Genomic DNA, 25412 nt, shown 5'->3' with positions numbered 1-25412 from the left:
GCGCGACACTTACAGGAAAATCCAATATTCCCCAGACATGAACTGTAACAGATGGGGACATAAAATGTGAAACCAAAGCTAAGGGCAGAATTATTCCCTTGTGCTAACTACGATATTTTTCGCCCTATAAAGACGCACCGGCCCATAAGACGCACCTAGGTTTTTGGGGAGGAAAATAAGAAAAAAAATTGTTTAACCAAAAGGTGTGCTTTTGGTGGGTTTGGAAATAATGTTGGTCTGTGGATGGCACTATTACTGGGGATCTGTGAAAGACACTGTTATGGGGGGGATCTAGGGATGGCACTGTTATGGGGGATCTGTTGATGATGCACTGTTATGGGGGGATCTGTGGATGACGCACTGTTATGGGGGGGATCTGTGATGGACACTGTTAATGGGGGGATCTATGATGGACACTGTTAATGGGGGGATCTGTGTCGGACACTGTAACTGGGGGGGGATCTGTGTCTGACACTGTTACTGGGGGGGGATCTGTGGCTGACACTGTTACAGGGGGGATCTGTGGCTGACACTGTTACAGGGGGGATCTGTGGCTGACACTGTTACAGGGGGGATCTGTGGCTGACACTGTTACAGGGGGGATCTGTGGCTGACACTGTTACAGGGGGGATCTGTGGATGGCACTGTTATATATGTGCCATCCACAGACCCCCCCACCCCATAACAGTGCCAGCCACAGACCCCCCACCCCATAACAGTGCCATCCACAGACTCCCCCAGCCCATAACAGTGCCATCCACAGACCCCCCACCCCATAACAGTGCCATCCACAGATGGTCCCCATAAAACTGTCATCCACAGATTCCCCCCCCTGCCGCTCCAGTGCTGCAGTATACAAATATAAAATGTCTCATTCAATTAAAAGTGATTAAGCATGCCCCCTCACTCCTAATATTACCGTACATCCTAACAGCTTCTGTACAACGCAGCCAGGCAGGCCGGGCGGCCGTCACGTCACTCACTGACGTCACGTGCCTGCGCCGCCTGCTTCATTCATAAAGTAGGCGGCGCAGGCACGTTTAATCAGGGAGTTACGACCTGCCTGCCTGCATTGTACAGAAGCGGTTAGGGTGTACGGTAATATTAAAAGTGGGGGGGCATGTTTAATCACTTTTAATTGAATGAGACATTTTATATTTGTATACTGCAGCACTGGAGCGGCGGGGCCGGAGTACAGTGACTGCACTGCCCCGCCACTATTGCCGGCCCCCAGCTCCTCCTCCCAGTCCCTCCACGCTCGCTCATACATCGCAGCCTGCGATTTAAAAAATGTCAGCATTCGCCCCATAAGACGCAGGGGCATTTTTCCCCCATTTTGGGGGGGGAAGTGTGTCTTATGGGGCGAAAAATACGGAACCTTCACAGGAGCAATAGGTCTTATCTGTTTTATTAAGTCCTAAATGAACAGAATGACAAAAACATAGTTAAGCTCCCTACAATGTAAAAAAAAAAAATCACTAAACTTTTGCCATGGAGCAAAATAATTCATAGAGATTGTGAAAACTTTTATTTGTCAGATATATAAAGTTCAATTGGTCCACTGACACCCATGTAGATAAATGAAGAAATTAATTCTGAAAAAATATTATTGGGCTGCAATTTGCAGAACGGAACCGGTGGCCATCAATATAAAAGCCTATTCTTGTCCGCAAAGCGCGGACAAGAATAGGACATGTTATATTTTTTTAGCGGGGCCGCGGAACAGAGAAACGGATGCGGACAGCACACGGAGTGCTGTCCGCATCTTTTGTAGCCCAATTGAAGTGAATGGGTCCGCATCCGAGCCGCCAAAACGGCGGCTCGGATGCGGACCCAAACAACGGTCGTGTGCATGAGGCATTAGGATGGGTCGATTAAAATGTCACTCATCCTGTCTTCTCTTGAAACCCAAAAACCTGCTATGAAAGTTAGACATTAACCAATGAAAGGCCAAGACAATTCTGGTGTCATTTTCTCATTCCTTCCCAACCAGTCATAGATTTTTTATTTTTCCATCAACATAGCCATACAAGGGCTTATTTTGTTGCAGAACAATTAGTATATTTAATGGCACTAATGTCCCCATCCTGTAAACTTCTGGATGGACAGGGTCACTAACCAACATATCTGTGCTTAGTCATGTGCTGCTTGAGGACATGTCACCACAATCAGTCCAATCATTGGCTGCAGCTGGGCACGTGTCCCCATCCATCTGGAAGAATACAAGATGGTGACGAAAATAATAATCAAGAGGGCCATGATGATGGAATAAAGTAGCAGGGGCAGGTAAGTACAGTATGTTTTTCTTCCACAGAAACAGCAGGCTGAGGTTGAAATTTAAAAAAGCTGGACAACTACATTAATCTAAATGGCTGATCATTATTCTCTCCGCACTAACAAGTTCCGGCCTTTAGAAATTGAACACCAATACAAACTAGAACATTAAATTAGAAATATTATTTCCCTGATAAGTTTTTATATAACACTGGTGTCAACTCAAAACATATCACAGTTGCCCTTTAAAAGGTCCAATGGAAGAATTAGGCTAGATGCACACGACCATATGTGTTTTGCGGTTGGCAAATTGCGGATCCGCAAAAAAGAGATGTATGGCATTCGTTTTTTTTTTTGCTGATCCATTGTAACAATGTCTATCCTTGTCCCCAAAACGGACAAGAATAGGACATGTTCTATTTTTTTTGTGGGGCTACGGAATGGAGCAACGAATGGGGACAGCACACGGAGTGCTGTCCGCATCTTTTGTGGCCCCATTGAAGTGAATGGGTCCACACCCGAGCTGCAAAAAATGCGGCTCGGATGCGGAACCAAACCACGTTCGTGTGCATGTAGGCTAAGACATTGTATTCAATTTTAGTTTTGGGTGGATAATGTAATTTCAACTACTTATAATCCTGGAGCTTTCTTTATTTACAACAAATTGAAGGCAATTTTTAGGTGCCAAATGTATTAGAAAGGCTCATAAATATCTTTTAAAAATGCTTAAATGTTAGCATTTAACATTTTAGCATGCAACACCTGTACACATTTATACTAAAAGCCACTTCTCAAATATAAAATAAAACCTTATTTTCCATTCAAATCAATATAAGAACATGAGATAAAACAAACAGTAATAGCATTGTCAAAGAAAATAACTCAAACACATATCAGTGTCTTGTTAAATACAATATAGACGTCCAACTAGTAAGCAAAGAAACCTAAATCCTAAAGAAATGAAACAAAAGCAGTTTGTTCACAGATACGGTAGTATGTACGGAGGTTAGACTTGTCAACCTTGTCAGCTGCTGATGCTCAGTATACTTTAAGGACTCTTTCACATGAATGAGTTTTCCATACGCATGTGAACGCATAGCAGTCAGACAGAATCCTGATCCATTCATTTCACTAGGTTTGTGTACAAGAGCATTTTAGATCACTGATCAGGAAAAGTCGCAATATGTTCTATATTGTGCATTTTTTACACAGCCCTGGCTCCATAGAAATGAATGGGACTTGCATTAAAAACGGAAGGTATCTGGATGCAATGCGTTTTTCACTGATGGTTGCCAGGAAAGGTAGATTGTTATTCTTCAGTTTTTCTTCACACATGAAAATACATATACAAACTGAATGGAAAAAATGCACACACTGAACAAAATCGCTGAAAAAACGAATTGAATCCTATTATGTTTATTTATTTATTTATTTTTGCTTAGTTTGCTGTTACTTCTGGGAAAGTACTGATTAGAATTTTTATATATTTTTTAAATTTTATATTTTTAAAACTCTTTTTTTACTTTTATAAAAAAAAAAAATTGACCTTTTTTTAGGAACTGACGACTCCAGCAATAAAGTGGGAAATAAAATAGTATAATGTGGCCAAATGTTTCAGAATGAGTCCATGCCGTTTAAATTTTACCTGCCATGACTTTATAGAATAAACTGTCATGTGTAGATGAGGAGTACTACCACTACATCTGGCTGCTATATTATCTATATGATATTTTACTCCCTGCTGGTTCTAATTTATAGTTGTCTCTGGGATGTTAGAGGTGGAGGCTAGCTGCTATGATGTCTCTCATGCATGGCACACAAATATACAGTCAAACAGCAGCAGAATGAAAGACATTATAAGGGTGTCTTCACATGCAACAGATTTTGTTGCAAAAATTTCCTTGGCTGAAAATAAGTTCTATTCACCTGAATGGGGCTTGCAGAAATCCATGTGCTTGCCACCCTATTCAAATAAATAGGAATTATTTTCAGCTTCAGAAATTTCTGCAACAACATCTGCAGTGTGTGAAGGCACCTTAAAGACGTATCAAGCAGGGAAGAGGTGAATCCAGTAGCTGCGAGACAGAAAACCACTATTAGCTATGTTTCTCTACTCCTCTTTTAGGCCTCATGTACACGACCGTATTTATTTTGAGGTCCGCAAAAATGGATCTGCAAAAAATACGGATGACATCCGTGTGCATTCCATACTTTGCAGAACGGAACAGCTAGCCCCTAATAGAACAGTACTGTGGATAATAATTGGACATGTTCTATTTTTTTGTGGAACGGAAATACGGACATATGGAAATGGAATGCACACAGAGTAACTTTCGGGTTTTTTGCGGACCCTATGAAATGAATGGTACCATATATGGTCCGCATAAAAACGGAACAGACACGGAAAGAAAATGCGTTTGTGTGCATGAGGCCTTCCTTTGTTGATTCCTTCTCCCCACCCCCATAGGCTTTTTTTGAGCAGAAAGTAATCTGATCCTTCAGTGAGCTGAAAGTCCATATCCTCTCTAAAGACAGATTTAGCAGTGGAGTCATAGACTGTACACAGTTTGAGGGGCTGGAGGGCTAGGAGTAAATAAGCCTGATAAGTGGGGAGTTATGAAAAGTTTATTGAAATGACAGTAATATCTTAAATTAATACAAATTGTGTGGGTCTGTAGAGCTAATTGTTTGAAAGACTATAAAATGCACTAGCATTTCAATAGATGTTTACTAACTCTGCAGTCTACTGTACACTGTGACTCTCAGTATACATACAGTGCCTTAAAAAATTATACCACTCGCCCCCTGTGTTTTTCCTGCTTTGTTGCTTTACAATCTGGAATTAAAATTGATTTAATTTAATTTTGATATAATGGATCTGACAAAATAATCAAAATTCCTACAGCAAAATGAAAAACAAATCCTGGTTTAAAAAATAAAAACTGAATTGTTCACTACTAGAGTGAATCGAAGTTGACATTCGATACGAATTTCAGGAAAAAAATGATTTGCAACGAAACTGAATTTCCTGACGCTTTGTGGTAATGAATCATATTATTTTTTTCTAAAAAGGCTGCTGCACATCAAAGAACTCTGGGAAAAAGGGATCACCCACAATGCCATGCATGCAGCCAATCAGCAGCCAGCCAGCCCTGTGATGTCACACCCCTATAAATAGCCTCAGTCATTTTCCAGTGTGCTTAGTGCAGGGAGAGACGTCAGCAGGCGCTAGGGACAGTGCTAGGAAAGACTTTAAAAACTTATATTTTGCTGAATAGAAGTTCAGGGAAAGATCAATAGAAGTGTAAGGAAAGAATAGGGAGGAATTATTCCACACTATAAAAGGAGAACAGGGTCCAATAGAGGAATGTACAGCCTGGGTAATAAGAACAATCCTATTACACCTTGCTGCACTGATTGGGGATCCAAATTGCCATTAGGGTCCATTCACACGTCTGTAGTGCATTGCGGATCCGCAAATTGCGGATACGCAATACACCCGGCCGGTACCCCCATAGAAATGCTTATTCTTGTCCGCAATTGCGGACAAGAATAGGACATGTTCTATTTTTTCCGGAGCTGCGGATCGGAAGATTGACAGCGCGCTCCGGAAATGCGTATGCGGTCCCATAGAGAATGAGAATGAATGGGTCTGCACCCGTTCCGCAATTTGCGAAACGATTGCGGACCCATTATTACGGACGTGTGAATGGAGCCTTACACTGCTGCTTTCAGGTTTGCAACAGATGATACCTCTGTAATTTGAGCAAACCATTCTTGTTATTTGGGTGCAATTGTTGTGTGATACAGCCATTAACAGGGTGTATTACTAGGAAATATTTATACATCTTATTAGCCCTTCTAATGTTCTAAAACCTTTTTTTAAGTGTATTAATGCAAATAAAGAGCTTATTAACTGTTAAGTGGTGAAGTGAGAAAATTACAACCTTTTTTGGCGTGTATTAGTGTCAAACAAAAAGTATTATTTGCCATTCAGCGGTGCAGTTATATGTTCTAAAGCAGGGGTGCACAACCTTTTTTGGTCTCGGGGCAGCATTGTCACATCACACTTCATTTCAAGGGGCTGCAAAAAAAATATGTTAATCAGCGCTTGTTTGCATCAACCTACTACACAGGCTAATGCAAACTGACTGGGGAGGAATGATCACTACCACAGTCATTTCTATCTCATTCACTTCTATCGATTATCAGTAGAAGATTCCTGATTACACAGTGAGATGTGCTGATGATAATTGTACATCTTTCATCCTGATAAAATATGCAAATCAGCTGATAAACGAGTGATTCCTTGTTTATCAGTTGATCAACGGCACGAGATAATACGGTTCCTATGAACACTTGTTCCCAGTAATTGTCCTGAATACCGTGCCATGTAACAGGGGCTTAGAGATTTCCTGGTAAAAAAGGATCTTTAACATGTGCCTGCAGCATGGGCCTGATACAGAAGATTCATACTTTCCTGCTCCCTGCCGCCCCCGCTGACTCCATCTTCTGGTTCCGGCGCTGTCTCCATCCAGCTGGCTATGGGCATAGTCACTTGTACCTCTCCAGCCAATGACTGGCTTGAGTGGTGATGTAGCCACAAGCAGCGTTTCACCGCTAAAGTCAGTCATTTGCTGGAGAGGTGCTCCGAAACAGGAAGATTGAGACAGCGAGTGCAGCACAGAGCAGGAAAGTAGGAATCTTCTGTGTAAGAGAGTACGCTGCAGAAACTTATTAAAAATCATTTCAACTAGGAAACTTCTTTAACCACCTCCGGACCGCCTAACGCAGGATTGCGTTCCGGAGGTGGCAGCGCTGCGCAGAGTCACGCATATACGCGTCATCTCGCGAGACGCGAGATTTCGCTCCAAGCCGGCCCGCGCATGCGCATCGCGGGCCGGCAAAATTCAAAGAACAAGTTCGTCACCAGCCTGCCAGCAACGATCATTGGCTGGCAGGCTGGCGATTTTCAAAAAATCCAATCCAAAGTCATATAACAGATCATATTAGTAAATATGATCTGTTATATGGCTTGTCTGCTCCTGTGCTGGTCCTTTTCGTCGGTTGGATCCAGCACAGGAGCAGACTGAACTGTGAGTACACCAAACACTACACCTTAGCCCCAGATCACCCACCTGCACCCCAATTAACCCTTTGATCACCCCTTTGATCGCCCCTGTCAATCACTAGTGAAAGGAAAAAAAGTGATCAGTGTAAACTGTCACTTTTTTTTTTTCACTGGTATTGGCTGTTAGGTTTTAGGGATAGTTTAGGCCCCTTGGTTAGGTAGTTAGCGTCAGTTAGCGCCCACCCCACCGCACCGCAGTCACTTTTATTCGCTGTTTAGCGTATCGCTAATCAGCATTTGTACTTTTATAGTATCTGTAAGTGATCAAAACTGATCACGGTCAGATCTATAATAGTATTAGTGTCACCTTAGCTCGCCCTCCACCCAAAACGCAGTGTTTGCCCGATCAGGCCTGATCGGTCGCCCACACGTGCGTTCACCCACGCCCGCCCCACCGCAGTGACAAAAAATTATTATTTTTTGATCACTGCACATTCATTTTACACGCACTGCGGCGATAAAAAAATCAGTTTTGATATTTTTTATCAACCGCAGCAGCCTCCGGTACTTCGCTAGCCTCCCCTTTGTAAGACAGGTTTGCTTTTTTTCTTGGGTAGTCTCAGGGAATACCCCTAAATTTAGTAGTCCAAAATGTCAAACAGGGGGTATTCTTCTGAAGAGGCCTACAGGATTCTGACCCAGTCGGATGAGGAGTGGGAACCCTCATCTGACGAATCTAGCGGGTCAGAATATGAACCTGTGGAAAGCAGTGGCTCTCTGACCCAAAGTTCGGACGAGGAGGTGGAGGTCCCTGGCAGCACCAGGCGTACCCGGCCCCATGTCGCTAGACCACAGGTTACGCAGGATCCGCTTCAAGAGCAGCAGAGTGGGGCTGTCGCTGCCGGATCACGTGGTGAGGCATACACCAGCAGCGCAGCCCTTCCTGGACCTAGTACCAGCACTGCCGTACAACCTGGTGAAGTAGCGAGCACCAGAAGGGCAGTTGAAGCTGGTACGGTGGCACGTGCAATAGTTACCCCGTCGCAGCCACCGCAAAGACGGGCCCGTAGAGCCCCTAGAGTCCCTGAGGTGCTGGCAAATCCTGATTGGCAGTCACCAACTTCAGCCGCACCAGTAGTTCCCCCTTTCACCGCCCAGTCTGGAGTTCGGGTTGAGACGGCTCAAATCGGTTCGGCCCTGGGATTTTTTGAGCTGTTCTTGACTGCGGAGCTCTTGGACTTAGTCGTGGCAGAGACCAACCAGTATGCCACACAATTTATAACCGCTAACCCGGGAAGCTATTATGCCCAGCCTTTCCGGTGGAAACCAGTCCAAGTTTCCGAGCTTAAAATTTTTTTGGGCCTTCTCCTCAACATGGGCCTGACAAAAAAGCATGAATTGCGGTCATATTGGTCAACGCACCCAATTCATCACATGCCCATGTTCTCTGCTGCTATGTCCAGGACACGATTTGAGACCATCCTACGTTTTCTGCATTTTAGCGACAATACCACCTCCCGTCCCAGAGGCCACCCTGCTTTTGACCGGCTCCACAAAATTCGGCCCCTCATAGACCATTTCAACCTGAAATTTGCAGATTTGTATACCCCTGAGCAAAACATCTGCGTAGACGAGTCCCTAATACATTTTACCGGGCGCCTTGGCTTCAAACAATACATCCCAAGCAAGCGTGCCCGGTATGGGGTCAAATTGTATAAGCTCTGTGAAAGGGCCACAGGCTATACCCACAAATTTCGGATCTATGAGGGAAAAGATCAGACCCTGGAGCCGGTCGGTTGCCCTGACTACCTGGGGAGCAGTGGGAAGACAGTCTGGGACTTGGTGTCACCCTTATTCGGCAAGGGGTACCATCTTTATGTGGACAATTTCTACACAAGTGTGGCCCTCTTTAGGCATTTGTTTCTAGAACGGATTTGCGCCTGTGGCACCATGCGAACTAGTCGCGTGGGCTTCCCCCAACGGCTTGTAACCACCCGTCTTGCAAGGGGGCAGAGGGCTGCCTTGTGTAACGAAGAACTGCTCGCGGTGAAATGGAGAGACAAGCGTGACGTTTACATGCTCTCCTCCATTCACGCAGACACGACAATCCAAATTGAGCGAGCAACCCGTGTCATTGAAAAGCCCCTCTGTGTCCACGACTATAATGCGCTCATGGGAGGGGTGGACTTCAATGACCAGATGTTGTCTCCGTATTTAGTTTCCCGCAGAACCAGACGCTGGTATAAGAAGGTGTCTGTATATTTAATTCAATTGGCGCTCTACAATAGTTTTGTTCTCTACAGTAAGGCTGGGAGAACAGGATCCTTCCTCAAATTCCAGGAAGAGATCATCGAGAACCTCCTTTACCCAGGAGGTTCCGTGGCCCCATCCACCAGTGTAGTTAGCCGTCTACACGAGCGACATTTCCCCAGTGTCGTTCCTGGTACCTCAACCCAACCGTCACCCCGAAAAAGATGTCGTGTCTGTAGCAGGAGTGGAATAAGGCGTGACACCCGCTATTTCTGTCCTGACTGTGCTGACCACCCTGCCCTATGCTATGGAGAGTGTTTCCGGAAGTACCACACACAGGTACACTTAGCATAGGGATCACATCTCACCAGGACAGGTACACAGGGCTATTAGGGCCCATTCACTCACAGCTGCTGCAAACCTCTCCTTTCACCTGGGATAAAGTGCATAATGTACTTCGCCACATCTTTGGGCGATTTGCGCTTTGCACATTGTCCCATGGGGAAGGAGAGGTTTGTTCTATAAAAGGTAAAAAAAACTAAACAAAAAAAAAAATACCGGTAAGTAAAAAAGTTAAATGTTCAGTTAAAAAAGTTTAAAAAAAGTTTCTATGTTCTGTTCAACAGTTAATAAAGTTATTGCTTTGCGGCCTGGTTTTTTCTTTTTTGTTTTGTTTTTTTTACCTTTCAGGTGGACCAACCGATCGACTAGCTGCAGCACTGATGTGCATTCGGACAGAAGCATTGCGCTGCTGTCAGATTACACGCAAGTCGGTGTATGCGGCGCTGCAAGACGAGATTTCTCCTCTGCAGTAAAAGATACGTTTGCCGAGGCATATGAGCTGAGGAGGTGGCGGTGTTCATATACTTTGGCAAACACTTTGTATATATAAAAAAAAAAATCCCGGCAATGATTTATTCATCCACATCGATTGATGTGAATGGAGAAATCTGGTTTGCCAGGGCATACGAGCTGAAGTGGGTATGGATGTTGGGCGGAGCTCCTATGTCCTGGCAGACGCCTTTCCCCTCCTTTTTCTTTTTTTGGCAGAGATTTTTTCATCCACATTGATCGATGCGAATGAAGAAATCTGTGCCGTTCATTTTTTTCTTTCAGCCCAGAGGCTGAACGGAAAAAAAAAATCTCATTACCCGTATGCTCAATATAAGGAGAATAGCAGAAACTCCTAATGCTGGGCATACATGTAATGATTGCGGAGACCCTCAAATGCCAGGGCAGTACAAACACCCCACAAATAACACCATTTTGGAAAGAAGACACCCCAAGGTATTCGCTGAGGGGCATATTGAGTCCATGAAAGATTGAAATTTTTGTCCCAAGTTAGCGGAAAGGGAGACTTTGTGAGAACAAAATCAAAAAAATCAATTTCCGCTAACTTGTGCCAAATTTTTTTTTTTTCAATGAACTCGCCATGCCCCTCATTGAATACCTTGGGGTGTCTTCTTTCCAAAATGGGGTCACATGTGGGGTATTTATACTGCCCTGGCATTTTAGGGGCCCCAAAGCGTGAGAAGAAGTCTGGTATCCAAATGTCTAAAAATGCCCTCCTAAAAGGAATTTGGGCACCTTTGCCCACCTAGGCTGCAAAAAAGTGTCACACATGTGGTATCTCCGTATTCAGCAGAAGTTGGGGAATATGTTTTGGGGTGTCATTTTACATATACCCATGCTGGGTGAGATAAATATCTTGGTCAAATGCCAACTTTGTATAAAAAAAATGGGAAAAGTTGTCTTTTGCCAAGATATTTCTCTCACCCAGCATGGGTATATGTAAAAAGACACCCCAAAACACATTCCCCACCTTCTCCTGAGTACGGAGATACCAGATGTGTGACACTTTTTTGCAGCCTAGGTGGGCAAAGGGGCCCACATTCCAAAGAGCACCTTTCGGATTTCACAGGTCATTTACCTACTTACCAGACATTAGGGCCCCTGGAAAATGCCAGGGCAGTATAACTACCCCACAAGTGACCCCATTTTAGAAAGAAGACACCCCAAGGTATTCCGTGAGGGGCATGGCAAGTTCCTAGAATTTTTTATTTTTTGTCACAAGTTAGTGGAAAATGATGATTTTTTTTTTTGATTTTTTTTTCATACAAAGTCTCATATTCCACTAACTTGTGACAAAAAATAAAAATTTCCATGAACTCACTATGCCCATCAGCGAATACCTTGGGGTGTCTTCTTTCCAAAATGGGGTCACTTGTGGGGTAGTTATACTGCCCTGGCATTCTAGGGGCCCAAATGTGTGGTAAGGAGTTTGAAATCAAATTCTGAAAAAAATGACCTGTCAAATCCGAAAGGTGCTCTTTGGAATATGGGCCCCTTTGCCCACCTAGGCTGCAAAAAAGTGTCACACATCTGGTATCTCCGTACTCAGGAGAAGGTGGGGAATGTGTTTTGGGGTGTCATTTTACATATACCCATGCTGGGTGAGAGAAATATCTTGGCAAAAGACAACTTTTCCCATTTTTTTATACAAAGTTGGCATTTGACCAAGATATTTATCTCACCCAGCATGGGTATATGTAAAAAGACACCCCAAAACACATTCCTCAACTTCTCCTGAGTACGGGGATACCAGATGTGTGACACTTTTTTGCAGCCTAGGTGGGCAAAGGGGCCCACATTCCAAAGAGCACCTTTTGGATTTCATAGGTCATTTTTTACTGAATTTGATTTCAAACTCCTTACCACACATTTGGGCCCCTAGAATGCCAGGGCAGTATAACTACCCCACAAGTGACCCCATTTTGGAAAGAAGAGACCCCAAGGTATTCGCTGATGGGCATAGTGAGTTCATGGAAGTTTTTATTTTTTGTCACAAGTTAGTGGAATATGAGACTTTGTATGAAAAAAAAAAAAAAAAAAAAAATCATAATTTTTCACTAACTTGTGACAAAAAATAAAAAATTCTAGGAACTCGCCATGCCCCTCACGGAATACCTTGGGGTGTCTTCTTTCCAAAATGGGGTCACTTGTGGGGTAGTTATACTGCCCTGTCATTCTAGGGGCCCAAATGTGTGGTAAGGAGTTTGAAATCAAATTCTGAAAAAAATGACCTGTCAAATCCGAAAGGTGCTCTTTGGAATATGGGCCCCTTTGCCCACCTAGGCTGCAAAAAAGTGTCACACATCTGGTATCTCCGTACTCAGGAGAAGGTGGGGAATGTGTTTTGGGGTGTCATTTTATATATACCCATGCTGGGTGAGATAAATATCTTGGTGAAATGCCAACTTTGTATAAAAAAATGGGAAAAGTTGTCTTTTGCCAAGATATTTCTCTCACCCAGCATGGGTATATATAAAATGACACCCCAAAACACATTCCCCACCTTCTCCTGAGTACGGAGATACCAGATGTGTGACACTTTTTTGCAGCCTAGGTGGGCAAAGGGGCCCATATTCCAAAGAGCACCTTTCGGATTTGACAGGTCATTTTTTTCAGAATTTGATTTCAAACTCCTTACCACACATTTGGGCCCCTAGAATGCCAGGGCAGTATAACTACCCCACAAGTGACCCCATTTTGGAAAGAAGAGACCCCAAGGTATTTCGTTATGGGCATAGTGAGTTCATAGATGTTTTTATTTTTTGTCACAAGTTAGTGGAATATGAGACTTTGTAAGAAAAAAAAAAAAATCATCATTTTCCGCTAACTTGTGACAAAAAATAAAAAGTTCTATGAACTCACTATGCCCATCAGCGAATACCTTAGGGTGTGTACTTTCCGAAATGGGGTCATTTGTGGGGTGTTTGTACTGTCTGGGCATTGCAGAACCTCAGGAAACATGACAGGAGCTCAGAAAGTCAGAGCTGCTTCAAAAAGCGGAAATTCACATTTTTGTACCATAGTTTGTAAACGCTATAACTTTTACCCAAACCATTTTTTTTTTACCCAAACATTTTTTTTTTATCAAAGACATGTAGAACTATAAATTTAGAGCAAAATTTCTATATGGATCTCGTTTTTTTTTGCAAAATTTTACAACTGAAAGTGAAAAATGTCATTTTTTTGCAAAAAAATCGTTAAATTTCGATTAATAACAAAAAAAGTAAAAATGTCAGCAGCAATGAAATACCACCAAATGAAAGCTCTATTAGTGAGAAGAAAAGGAGGTAAAATTCATTTGGGTGGTAAGTTGCATGACCGAGCAATAAACGGTGAAAGTAGTGTAGGTCAGAAGTGTAAAAAGTGGCCTGGTCTTTCAGGGTGTTTAAGCACTGGGGGCTGAGGTGGTTAAGTGTCGACTTTCCTTCCTGCCTCCTATTCACTAATGAGTGCTTTATTTACACTGCAGAGGACGGCACTCACTGGTTATTATCACCTTCTGCACCCTCAGATATACTGTAGGTGCCCTGCAATAACCAGTAAGCAATTTCCATGAAGTCTCACACACACGGCCATTGTTTTAGTCCGCATCTGAACCGCATTTTATTTATGTGGCTTGGATGCGGACCCATTCACTTTAACGGGGCCGCAAAAGATGTAAAAAGCACTCAGTGTGCTGTCCACATCCGTTACTTTGTTCTGCAAAATGCCAGTGTCTTGGGGACCAAAAGAAAAAGGTATAGTCATGTGTATGAGGCCTTGATAGCCGGGAAAGCACTTATTGGTTAATACTTTAATGACCAGGCCTGTAAAGGCCATAATGACCAGTTACTTTTTTGTGATTTAGAGAACGTGGTTCAAACACTTAAGGTTTTTATTTTTTGGACTACCAAAATAACTTTTGCAGCTTTTTATTACATAACACATGGCTTTTTATATATATTTTTTTGTTTTATTAGGGGGAAACTGTACAATATTTTTTTTTAAGTCATTTTTATTCAAACTGTATCTCATTATTTAATTAGGCAAATTAATCAGTTCCCAATATGTGTTGGATTATTTTATTATACAATATGTATAGTTTCACATGAATGGGGTGATAAGTGTAAGGCCTCTTTCACACTACAGTATGTCCATTTCAGTGTTTTGCGTTCCGTTTTTCACGGATCCGTTGTCCCGTTTTTGGGTTCCGTTGTGTCTCCGTTTCCGTTCAGTATGTCCGCAAAAACCTTTCAGTATGGTTTCCGTATGGTTCCCGTATACGGTCCGTTTTTCACGGATCAAAAACGGAAGCCACCTGTATTTGTGCTCAGCCAAAGTTTGGCAACAAGAAACACATGGCCACAGTGGGCTGGGCCTAGCATTTGTTAATGACGGATCCGCAAAAAACGGATGACATACGGATGACATACGGATGCCTTCCGTATGCATTCCGTTTTTTTGCGGACCCATTGACTTTAATGGAGCCACGGACCGTGATTTGCGGACAAACATAGGACATGTTCTATCTTTCCACGGCATGGAAATACTGAAATACTGAAACGGAATGCACACGGAGACACTTCAGTATTTTTTGCTGAACCATTGAAATGAATGGTTCAGTATCTGTTCCGTATACTGAACTCAAAAAACGTCCAGTATACTGAACGCAAAATACTGTTGTGTGAAAGAGGCCTAATGGTTTTGGTTGGTGTGGGTGTTTCTCTATGTATTTTACAATTTTTTTTAACTTATTTTTTAAAATATATTTCTGCTACAAAAATAGCTTTGGGGACACTGACTTTATTTTGTACTTTTTCCTTTTTTTTTGTATTTTATTTATTTTGTATTTTTTTATCATCACTTTATTATTTATTTTATTTATTATAAAAATATATTTTTTCCACATAATATGACAGTGAACAATTTTATTTAGCACTTTTTCCTTTTTATAGTTTTATTTTACTTATTTATTTACTTTATAAGAAAAAGAATTTTTTTTTTTAAATAAATAAATATATATATTTTTTGCAGCACTGTATGTCCACCAAGAGGTCTTTAAAAGACCTCTGGGGGACACTGACATTTATTATTTTTTATTATTTTGCACTTTTTTTCCTTTTATTAGTATTTTTGTGTATATTTGCCACATGTAGTTGATCACAATTGGGACCCGGGTGACGAAGGGGCTTCATCATCATTGGGAGAAGAGGGTGGCAGCTTGCGCATGAGGCAGCGGCGGAGCAGTGAATCAGCAAGGTGACAGCAGTGGGAGGTCGAAAGCCAAACATGCCAAGGGTAGACCACCCACTTTGCAGGGGCCTACCTGTCTGGAAAGTAGTGGTGCAGGGGTTCATGGAGGCAGCGGCGGTAGCAGTCAGTCAGTGCGGAGTGCTGGGGGTAAAATTACCTACTCAGCGGTCTGGCAGTTTTTTGTTAAGCCGCCAGAGGAGGTGAACATGGCCATTTGTATAATCTGTCGGCAGAAGGTAAAGCGTGGGCAGGGTGCCAATGTTGGCACCATGGCCCTGCATCAACATATGCAGCGTCACCATAAAGTGGCCTGGGAGAACCGTGGCTCCAATGTGGTGGTCCATCCTGCCGCAGCAACCTCTGCATCACCCAGTGGCACACACCTGATTTCAGGCAGTCAAGGCTCCACCACCTCAGCCGAAGGGAGCGGTCTGTCCTTCCCATCATCTACCGGTTCTGATGCTCCTGTTATTCGTCCTCCTACTGCTCGTCAGTCATTCCATCAGCAATCGATCACCAAAGCAATTTCCAAGAGACAACAGTATGTGTGCACTCATCCAACGGCATAGAAGCTGAACGTGCTCCTGGCCAAGTTGCTGGTGCTGCAGTCCCTCCCTTTCCAAGTGGTGGACTCTGCACCTTTCCGAGAACTGATAGCTTGTGCCGAGCCGAGGTGAAGAGTTCCAAGCCATCATTTCTTTGCCAAAAAAGCAGTACCAGCCATGCACAAATATGTCGAACAGAAGGTGGGCCAGTCCTTGAGCCTGTCGGTGTCTGCCAAAGTGCATGGCAGCACTGACATGTGGAGCTGTAACCATGGTCAGGGACAGTACATGTCCTTTACGGCCCACTGGGTGAATGTGGTTCCTGCCCAGCCACACCAGCAACTTAGCCAGGTCACGCCACTTCCGCCTCTATGTTCACACGCTGTTGGTCCTGCAACAATGTCCACCTCTGCCATCTCATCCTCCACAATGTCCTCAGCCTCCACTGCAGGAACAATTCACAGTGCCCCACCAGCATACCACATGTGCAGGGCACGACATTGTCACGCTGTTCTGCACCTAGTTTGCCTGGGCAAACAGAGTCACACAGGGGAGGAACTGCTCTGTGTCCTTCATCAACAAAAAGAATCCTAGCTTTCTCCGCGATAACTTAAAATCAGAACCAAGGACAATGGGAAGAACATGGTGTCAGCGCTGCAAGACATCCTAAAAATGGCCAGGAAACTTTGCATGCACTTCAGCCACTCGTACACCGCAAAGCACACCCTCCATGAGCTGCTGCAGCAGCAGAATGGCATCACCCAACATAAGCTGATATGTGACATTTCCATCCATTGCAATTCAACCCTTCATATGTTGGACCGATTATAAGAACAGAGAAAAAACAAACAATTTGATACAATTTGATACCCCTGTGTAACTTCGATGTTAGCCAGTGGCAGCATATGTGTGACACCTGCCGTTTGCTCGTGCCCTTTGAGGAGGCCACTTTGTTTGTCAGTCACTGGGACAACGGGATCAACAACATAATTCCACTGATTTATGTCCTGGAAAAAATGCTGGTAAATCTGGCTGGTCAGGGGACTACATCTCATGACCACATAAGCCCTGTGAGGGCTGAACTGGAGGAGGACGAGGAAATTGGAGCACAAGCAATGTGTAGCAAATGGGTCGTTTTTATACTGAGGTGACAGGAGAGGAGGAGCAGAAGCAGCCAGAGGAGCAAGAGGGAGATGAGGAAGAGGAGGCAGAGGACCCAGACACACCATGGCAGTATGCAGTGAAGATGGAGGCAGGGAGTCCCTCAAAGACAATTGTGCAAATGGCCCGATGCCTGCTCAGTTGTTTGCATAGTGACAGCTGGCATAGGGATGACTACTGGCTCTCCACCATATTAGACATTTGCTACCGGTCCAAAATGGGGTCCTTTTGTACACCCTCTGAGAGGAAGGAAAAATTGAACTACTATCGAGACAACCTATGTAGTCAGTTGGCCGCTACCTATCTGTGTCATCATCCATCCTCTCGCAGGTCTGATCGGGGGACCCTCTGTGCTCATGTTCCACTGCCATGGCTGCTGTGGCGGGGTGGGGGGCTAGGAGTAGTACCAGCTCCATCAACAGCAACTTGAGTCTAGAGTCACTGAAGAGCAGCTTTCTTCACCCGCCTAGTGAAGAAACTACTCACCAGCAGCAGCAGCTAGATATGGAGCAGAACCTGAACCAGCAGGTGGTGGCATACTTGGACAGCACCCAGACACCCCACATTGAATATCCGCTAAACTACTGGGCAGCCAAACTGGATTTGTGGCCGCAACTGGCCGAGTTTGCCCTAGAAAAGCTGTCCTGCCTGGCCAGTAGTGTGGCATCAGAGGGGGGTTTAGTGTGGCGGGGGCCATAGTAACCCCAAGGATAACTTATCTGTCCACCCAAAATGTGGAGAGACTGAGCTTTGTCAAGATAAATCAGGCGTGGATCAGCCAGGATTTCCACCCACCAATGCCTGATGCATCAGATTAGATCATCCATGCTGCCTCACCCAAACCTTGACAAAAGAGACTGGTTTCTTCTAGCTACCTTCCTCAGATACTATTCTGATGCTGCCACCCGCCTGATGCCACACATCTGATTCCAAGTGCCCCTTCTTACCCCCACCATCGTCAGCAGGTACTGTTATTGCCACCCACCTCCCCACTCTGTCACCGGGTCACTCTGTGGTCTCCTCACCACTCAGGTCTCCTCATGCTGCTGCTGCCACGTCCACACTCTGTCATTGTGCCACTATGTGGTCTCCTCATGCTGCTGCTGCTGCCACCTCCACACTATGTCAGCTTGCCACTCTGTGGTCTCCTCATGTTGCTGCTAACTGAACACTATGTCACTGTGCCACTTTGTGGCCTCCTCATGCAGCTGCTGCTGCCACCTACACACTATGTCACCTTGCCACTCTGTGGCTTCCTCATGCTGCTGCCATCTTAACACTATGTAAATGGGCCACTCTGCGGTCTCCTCATGCTGCTGCTGCTGCTGCTGCTGCCACCTCCCCACTATGTTACTGGGCCACTCTGTGGTCTCCTCATGCTGCTGCTACCTCAACACTATGTCATTGGGCCACTCTGTGGACTTCTCAAGCTATTCTCCCACCCTCCCCACTCCATGACTGGGCCACTATTTTGCCTTTTTGACCTGGTTGACATCATCATTTATTTGACCCTTCTTCTGATCTGTCAGAAGGAAGGAAAATTGAGACACACAATGGGTCCTGTCTGTGTAGCAGCTGTAAGGCCTGTATGGTCCCATCAGAATTAGCTTACGATTTGGTAGACAAAAGCAGGAGTGGGTACAAAACACAGAAAACATGCAAATATTCCATTCACATGTCATCTCTGTTTTTGATCCACTCCTGCTTTTTTTTTGCTTTAGAGTATTGCTACTGACCAAATGCTGACCGAGTAAAGGCAGATGCTCAACAGTTAGGATCTGTTTTTTGGGGGGTTATTGTTCTGACGGATCAGAGGAAGGGCAAAAAAATCAGTGACATCAACACAAACTTACTGCTGCCACCCTTTCCACTCTGTCAGGGGGCTCTACTTGTATAAGCATTTAATAGAATAGGTTCTATAGACATCTATGTACAGGGTGGGCCATTTATATGGATACACCTTAATAAAATGGGAATGGTTGGTGATATTAACTTCCTGTTTGTGGCACATTAGTATATGTGAGGGGGAAAACTTTTCAAGATGGGTGGTGACCATGGCGGCCATTTAGAAGTCAGCCATTTTGAATCCAACTTTTGTTTTTTCAATAGGAAGAGGGTCATGTGACACATCAAACTTATTGGGAATTTCACAAGAAAAACAATGGTGTGCTTGGTTTTAACATAACTTTATTCTTTCATGAGTTATTTACAAGTTTCTGACCACTTATAAAATGTGTTCAATGTGCTGCCCATTGTGTTGGATTGTCAATGCAACCCTCTTCTCCCACTGTTCACACACTGATAGCAAGACTGCAGGAGAAATGCTAGCACAGGCTTCCAGTAGCCGTAGTTTCAGGTGCTGCACATCTCGTATCTTCACAGCATAGACAATTGCCTTCAGATGACCCCAAAGATAAAAGTCTAAGGGGGTCAGATCGGGAGACCTTGGGGGCCACGACGACCAATCCACTTTCCAGGAAACTGTTCATCTAGGAATGCTCGGACCTGACACCCATAATGTGGTGGTGCACCATCTTGCTGGAAAAACGCAGGGAACGTGCCAGCTTCAGTGCATAAAGAGGGAAACACATCATCATGTAGCAATTTTGCATATCCAGTGGCCTTGAGGTTTCCATTGATGAAGAATGGCCCCACTATCTTTGTATCCCATATACCACACCATACCATCAATTTTTTAGTTCCAACAGTCTTGGAGGGATCTATCCAATGTGGGTTAGTGTCAGACCAATAGCGGTAGTTTTGTTTGTTAACTTCACCATTCACATAAAAGTTTGCCTCATCACTGAACAAACTCTTCTGCATAAACTGAGGCTCCTGTTCCAATTTTTGTTTTGCCCATTCTGCAAATTCAGTGCGCCAGATCGGGTCATCCTCGTTGAGATGCTGCAGTAGCTGGAGTTTGTAAGGGTGCCATTTGTGAGTAACTAATATCCGCCGAAGTGATGTTCGACTAATGCCACTCTCCAGTGACATGCGGCGAGTGCTACGCTGTGGGCTCTTGCTGAATGAAGCCAGGACAGCCACTGATGTTTCTTCATTAGAGACAGATTTCATGTGTCCACATTTTGGCAAATCCAACACTGAACCAGTTTCACGAAACTTAGCAAGCAGTTTGCTAACTGTAACATGGGAGATGGGTGGTCTCTTAGGGTATCTTGCATTGAAATCTGCTGCAATGACCCGATTACTGCGTTCACCAGACATCAACACAATTTCTATCCGCTCCTCATGTGTTAACCTCGGCGACATGTCAATGGCTGTAAACAAAAATAAATTTGTAAATAACTCATGAAAGAATAAAGTTACGTTAAAACAAAGCACACCATTGTTTTTTGTGTGAAATTCGCAATAAGTTTGATGTGTCACATGACCCTCTTCCTACTGAAAAAACAAAAGTTGGATTCAAAATGGCCGACTTCAAAATGGCCACCATGGTCACCACCCATCTTGAAAAGTTTACCCCCTCACATATACTAATGTGCCACAAACAGGAAGTTAATATCACCAACCATTCCCATTTTATTAAGGTGTATCCATATAAATGGCCCACCCTGTAGAATCAGCTGACGATGCTGTAAAAGGAGTGCACTCTTTCATGCTACAGTAGGATATTGGGCCTCTGCACGGTTCTTTATACCTGGCACTAACATCGACCTGTAAGGCTTCACACTTGAGTTATTTGGTCAGTTTTGTCCCTGTAACTGCCTAAATAAGTGAAGCGTGTAGTGATTCTAAGAGCGACGCCTATCATGTGCATGTCATACGGACTCACAGTATTGTTTCACTACCACAGCAGACTTCCTATGCGTGTTACTGCAAGGCACAGTGTTCTACATCTACACCACTATACAGGCTCTCTAAGCCAGGAAATAGATTTTTAAAAAATTGTTTTTTAACGTGATTCGCCACAATTAATTTCGGATCAAATCAAATATTTTTGAAAAATTCTGCCAAGCAGCCGAATCAAATTTTTTAGAAATTCACTCATCTCTATTCACTACTAACCCTTAAATAAAGTTTGATTAGATGACACCAATTCACTTCAGAAGTCACATAGTTGAAATTTACCTGTTCTAAAAATACCCCTGAGTCTACAAACCAAGCTGTTCAAACAGGTCAGATGAAGTTGTGGAGATGTTTATATCAGGGTTGAATTATAAAAATAATATCCTAAACTTTAAACATCCCACAAAGCACCATTAAATGCATTATAACAAAATGAAAAAATATGGCACAACTACAAATCTAACAGTTAACAGTTGCTCATTAAACCTCATACATCAGACAAAGAACGCATTAATCAGAGAATTAACAAAGACACTAATAATAACGCTCCAAAGATCCACAGATGACATATTGATGTAAAGATAATGGACACATGAGTGAAAAAAGAGGAAACACAGGCATGGTCAACAATAAAACACAAACCAATGGAAAGCTGATGTCATCCATGTTTGGTTCATTTTCACAGACTACTCATAGAAAACACTATGGAAAGTGGGATGGCCACATTCCATTTTTTTTTCATGCATGTGAACAACAGATGACATATGGGTGTAGAGAAAATGGACACAAACCGAAAATGGAAGAAACAGGAACACAGTCACAAACGAAGCACAAACTGTGAACATAGAATGGACATGTGAATTAGAACTTATGCTGCTATTTTTATATATCTTTTAGGTGTGGAACCAAGCTATTTCTCTATTGACTTTTGCAGCGAGGGTCTTATATTCAAAGATAAACATCTGCCCATTTTGGATAGTAACAACCCGCATCCCTTCGCCATATCCAACAGATCAGTAATATGTTTATTTGATTTCACACAGCCATACAGGTATATTACATTGACTAACTGAGTAATCCAATTTTTGGGAAAGATTTTTTTACAATATTTCACAAGATGGATCCAGTTCTTGCACTGTGAGGAAATCTTTGATGAACATGTATTTTTGAGTGGTAAACGTAAAGGCTTTGCATATTAATAAGGCTAAATGACTAGTCAAATTTTCAAATAAATATATTGTGTTTGGTTCATCTCTGCATAATTACAGTGCAGTGGGATTAAGGCTACTTTCACACTAGCGTTCTGCTGTCCGCTCGTGAGCTCCGTTTGAAGGGGCTCACGAGCGGAGCAGAATGCTTCCGTCCAGCCCTGATGCAGTCTGAATGGATGCGGATCCGCTCAGACTGCATCAGTCTGGCGGCGTTCAGCCTCCGCTCCGCTCGCCTCCGCACGGCCAGGCGGACAGCTGAACGCTGCTTGCAGCGTTCAGGTGTCCGCCTGGCCGTGCGGATCCGTCCAGACTTACAATGTAAGTCAATGGGAACGGATCCGCTTGAAGATGACACCATATGGCTCAATCTTCAAGCGGATCCGTCCCCCATTGACTTTACATTGAAAGTCTGAACGGATCCGCTCAGGCTACTTTCGCACTTAGAAATTTTTCTAAGTTATTAATGCAGACGGATCCGTACTGAACGGAGCCTCCGTCTGCATTAACCACCTCAGCCCCCAGTGCTTAAACACCCTGAAAGACCAGGCCACTTTTTACACTTCAGCACTACACTACTTTCACCGTTTATTGCTCGGTCATGCAACTTACCACCCAAATGAATTTTACCTCCTTTTCTTCTCACTAATAGAGCTTTCATTTGGTGGTATTTCATTGCTGCTGACATTTTTACTTTTTTTGTTATTAATCGAAATTTAATGATTTTTTTGCAAAAAAATGACATTTTTCACTTTCAGTTGTAAAATTTTGCAATTTTCGCTTATGGGCATAGTGAGTTCATAGAACTTTTTATTTTTTGTCACAAGTTAGCGGAAAATGATGATTTTTTTTTTCTTTTTTCTTTTCTTACAAAGTCTCATATTCCACTAACTTGTGACAAAAAATAAAAACTTCTATGAACTCACTATGCCCATCACGAAATACCTTGGGGTCTCTTCTTTCCAAAATGGGGTCACTTGTGGGGTAGTTATACTGCCCTGGCATTCTAGGGGCCCAAATGTGTGGTAAGGAGTTTGAAATCAAATTCTGTAAAAAATGACATGTGAAATCCGAAAGGTGCTCTTTGGAATGTGGGCCCCTTTGCCCACCTAGGCTGCAAAAAAGTGTCACACATCTGGTATCTCTGTATTCAGGAGAAGTTGAGGAATGTGTTTTGGGGTGTCTTTTTACATATACCCATGCTGGGTGAGATAAATATCTTGGTCAAATGCCAACTTTGTATAAAAAAATGGGAAAAGTTGTCTTTTGCCAAGATATTTCTCTCACCCAGCATGGGTATATGTAAAATGACACCCCAAAACACATTCCCCAACTTCTCCTGAGTACGGAGATACCAGATGTGTGACACTTTTTTGCAGCCTAGGTGGGAAAAGGGGCCCATATTCCAAAGAGCACCTTTCGGATTTCACAGGTCATTTTTTACAGAATTTGATTTCAAACTCCTTACCACACATTTGGGCCCCTAGAATGCCAAGGCAGTATAACTACCCCACAAGTGACCCCATTTTGGAAAGAAGACACCCCAAGGTATTCCGTGAGGGGCATGGCAAGTTCCTAGAATTTTTTATTTTTTGTCACAAGTTAGTGGAAAATGATGATTTTTTTTTTATTTTTTTTTCATACAAAGTCTCATATTCCACTAACTTGTGACAAAAAATAAAAACTTCCATGAACTCACTATGCCCATCAGCGAATACCTTGGGGTCTCTTCTTTCCAAAATGGGGTCACTTGTGGGGTAGTTATACTGCGCTGGCATTCTAGGGGCCCAAATGTGTGGTAAGGAGTTTGAAATCAAATTCTGTAAAAAAATGACCTGTGAAATCCGAAAGGTGCTCTTTGGAATATGGGCCCCTTTGCCCACCTAGGCTGCAAAAAAGTGTCACACATCTGGTATCTCTGTATTCAGGAGAAGTTGAGGAATGTGTTTTGGGGTGTCTTTTTACATATACCCATGCTGGGTGAGATAAATATCTTGGTCAAATGCCAACTTTGTATAAAAAAAATGGGAAAAGTTGTCTTTTGCCAAGATATTTCTCTCACCCAGCATGGGTATATGTAAAATGACACCACAAAACACATTCCCCAACTTCTCCTGAGTACGGAGATACCAGATGTGTGACACTTTTTTGCAGCCTAGGTGGGAAAAGGGGCCCATATTCCAAAGAGCACCTTTCGGATTTCACAGGTCATTTTTTACAGAATTTGATTTCAAACTCCTTACCACACATTTGGGCCCCTAGAATGCCAGGGCAGTATAACTACCCCACAAGTGACCCCATTTTGGAAAGAAGAGACCCCAAGGTATTCGCTGATGGGCATAGTGAGTTCATGGAAGTTTTTAATTTTTGTCACAAGTTAGTGGAATATGAGACTTTGTATGAAAAAAAAAAAAAAAAATCAGCATTTTCCACTAACTTGTGACAAAAAATAAAAAATTCTAGGAACTCGCCATGCCCCTCACGGAATACCTTGGGGTGTCTTCTTTCCAAAATGGGGTCACTTGTGGGGTAGTTCTACTGCCCTGGCATTTTCCAGGGGCCCTAATGTGTGGTAAGTAGGTAAATGACCTGTGAAATCCTAAAGATGCTCTTTGGAATATGGGCCCCTTTGCCCACCTAGGCTGCAAAAAAGTGTCACACATGTGGTATCGCCGTATTCAGGAGAAGGTGGGGAATGTGTTTTGGGGTGTCATTTTACATATACCCTTGCTGGGTGAGAGAAATATCTTGGCAAAAGACAACTTTTCCCATTTTTTTATACAAAGTTGGCATTTGACCAAGATATTTCTCTCACCCAGCATGGGTATATGTAAAATGACACCCCAAAACACATTCCCCAACTTCTCCTGAGTACGGCGATACCAGATGTGTGACACTTTTTTGCAGCCTAGATGCGCAAAGGTGCCCAAATTCCTTTTAGGAGGGCATTTTTAGACATTTGGATACCAGACTTCTTCTCACGCTTTGGGGCCCCTAGAATGCCAGGGCAGT

This window comes from Bufo bufo, chromosome 1 (assembly GCF_905171765.1).
Source record: "Bufo bufo chromosome 1, aBufBuf1.1, whole genome shotgun sequence".
Classification (NCBI taxonomy): domain Eukaryota; kingdom Metazoa; phylum Chordata; class Amphibia; order Anura; family Bufonidae; genus Bufo; species Bufo bufo.
Note: the sequence above shows the minus strand (reverse complement) of the source record.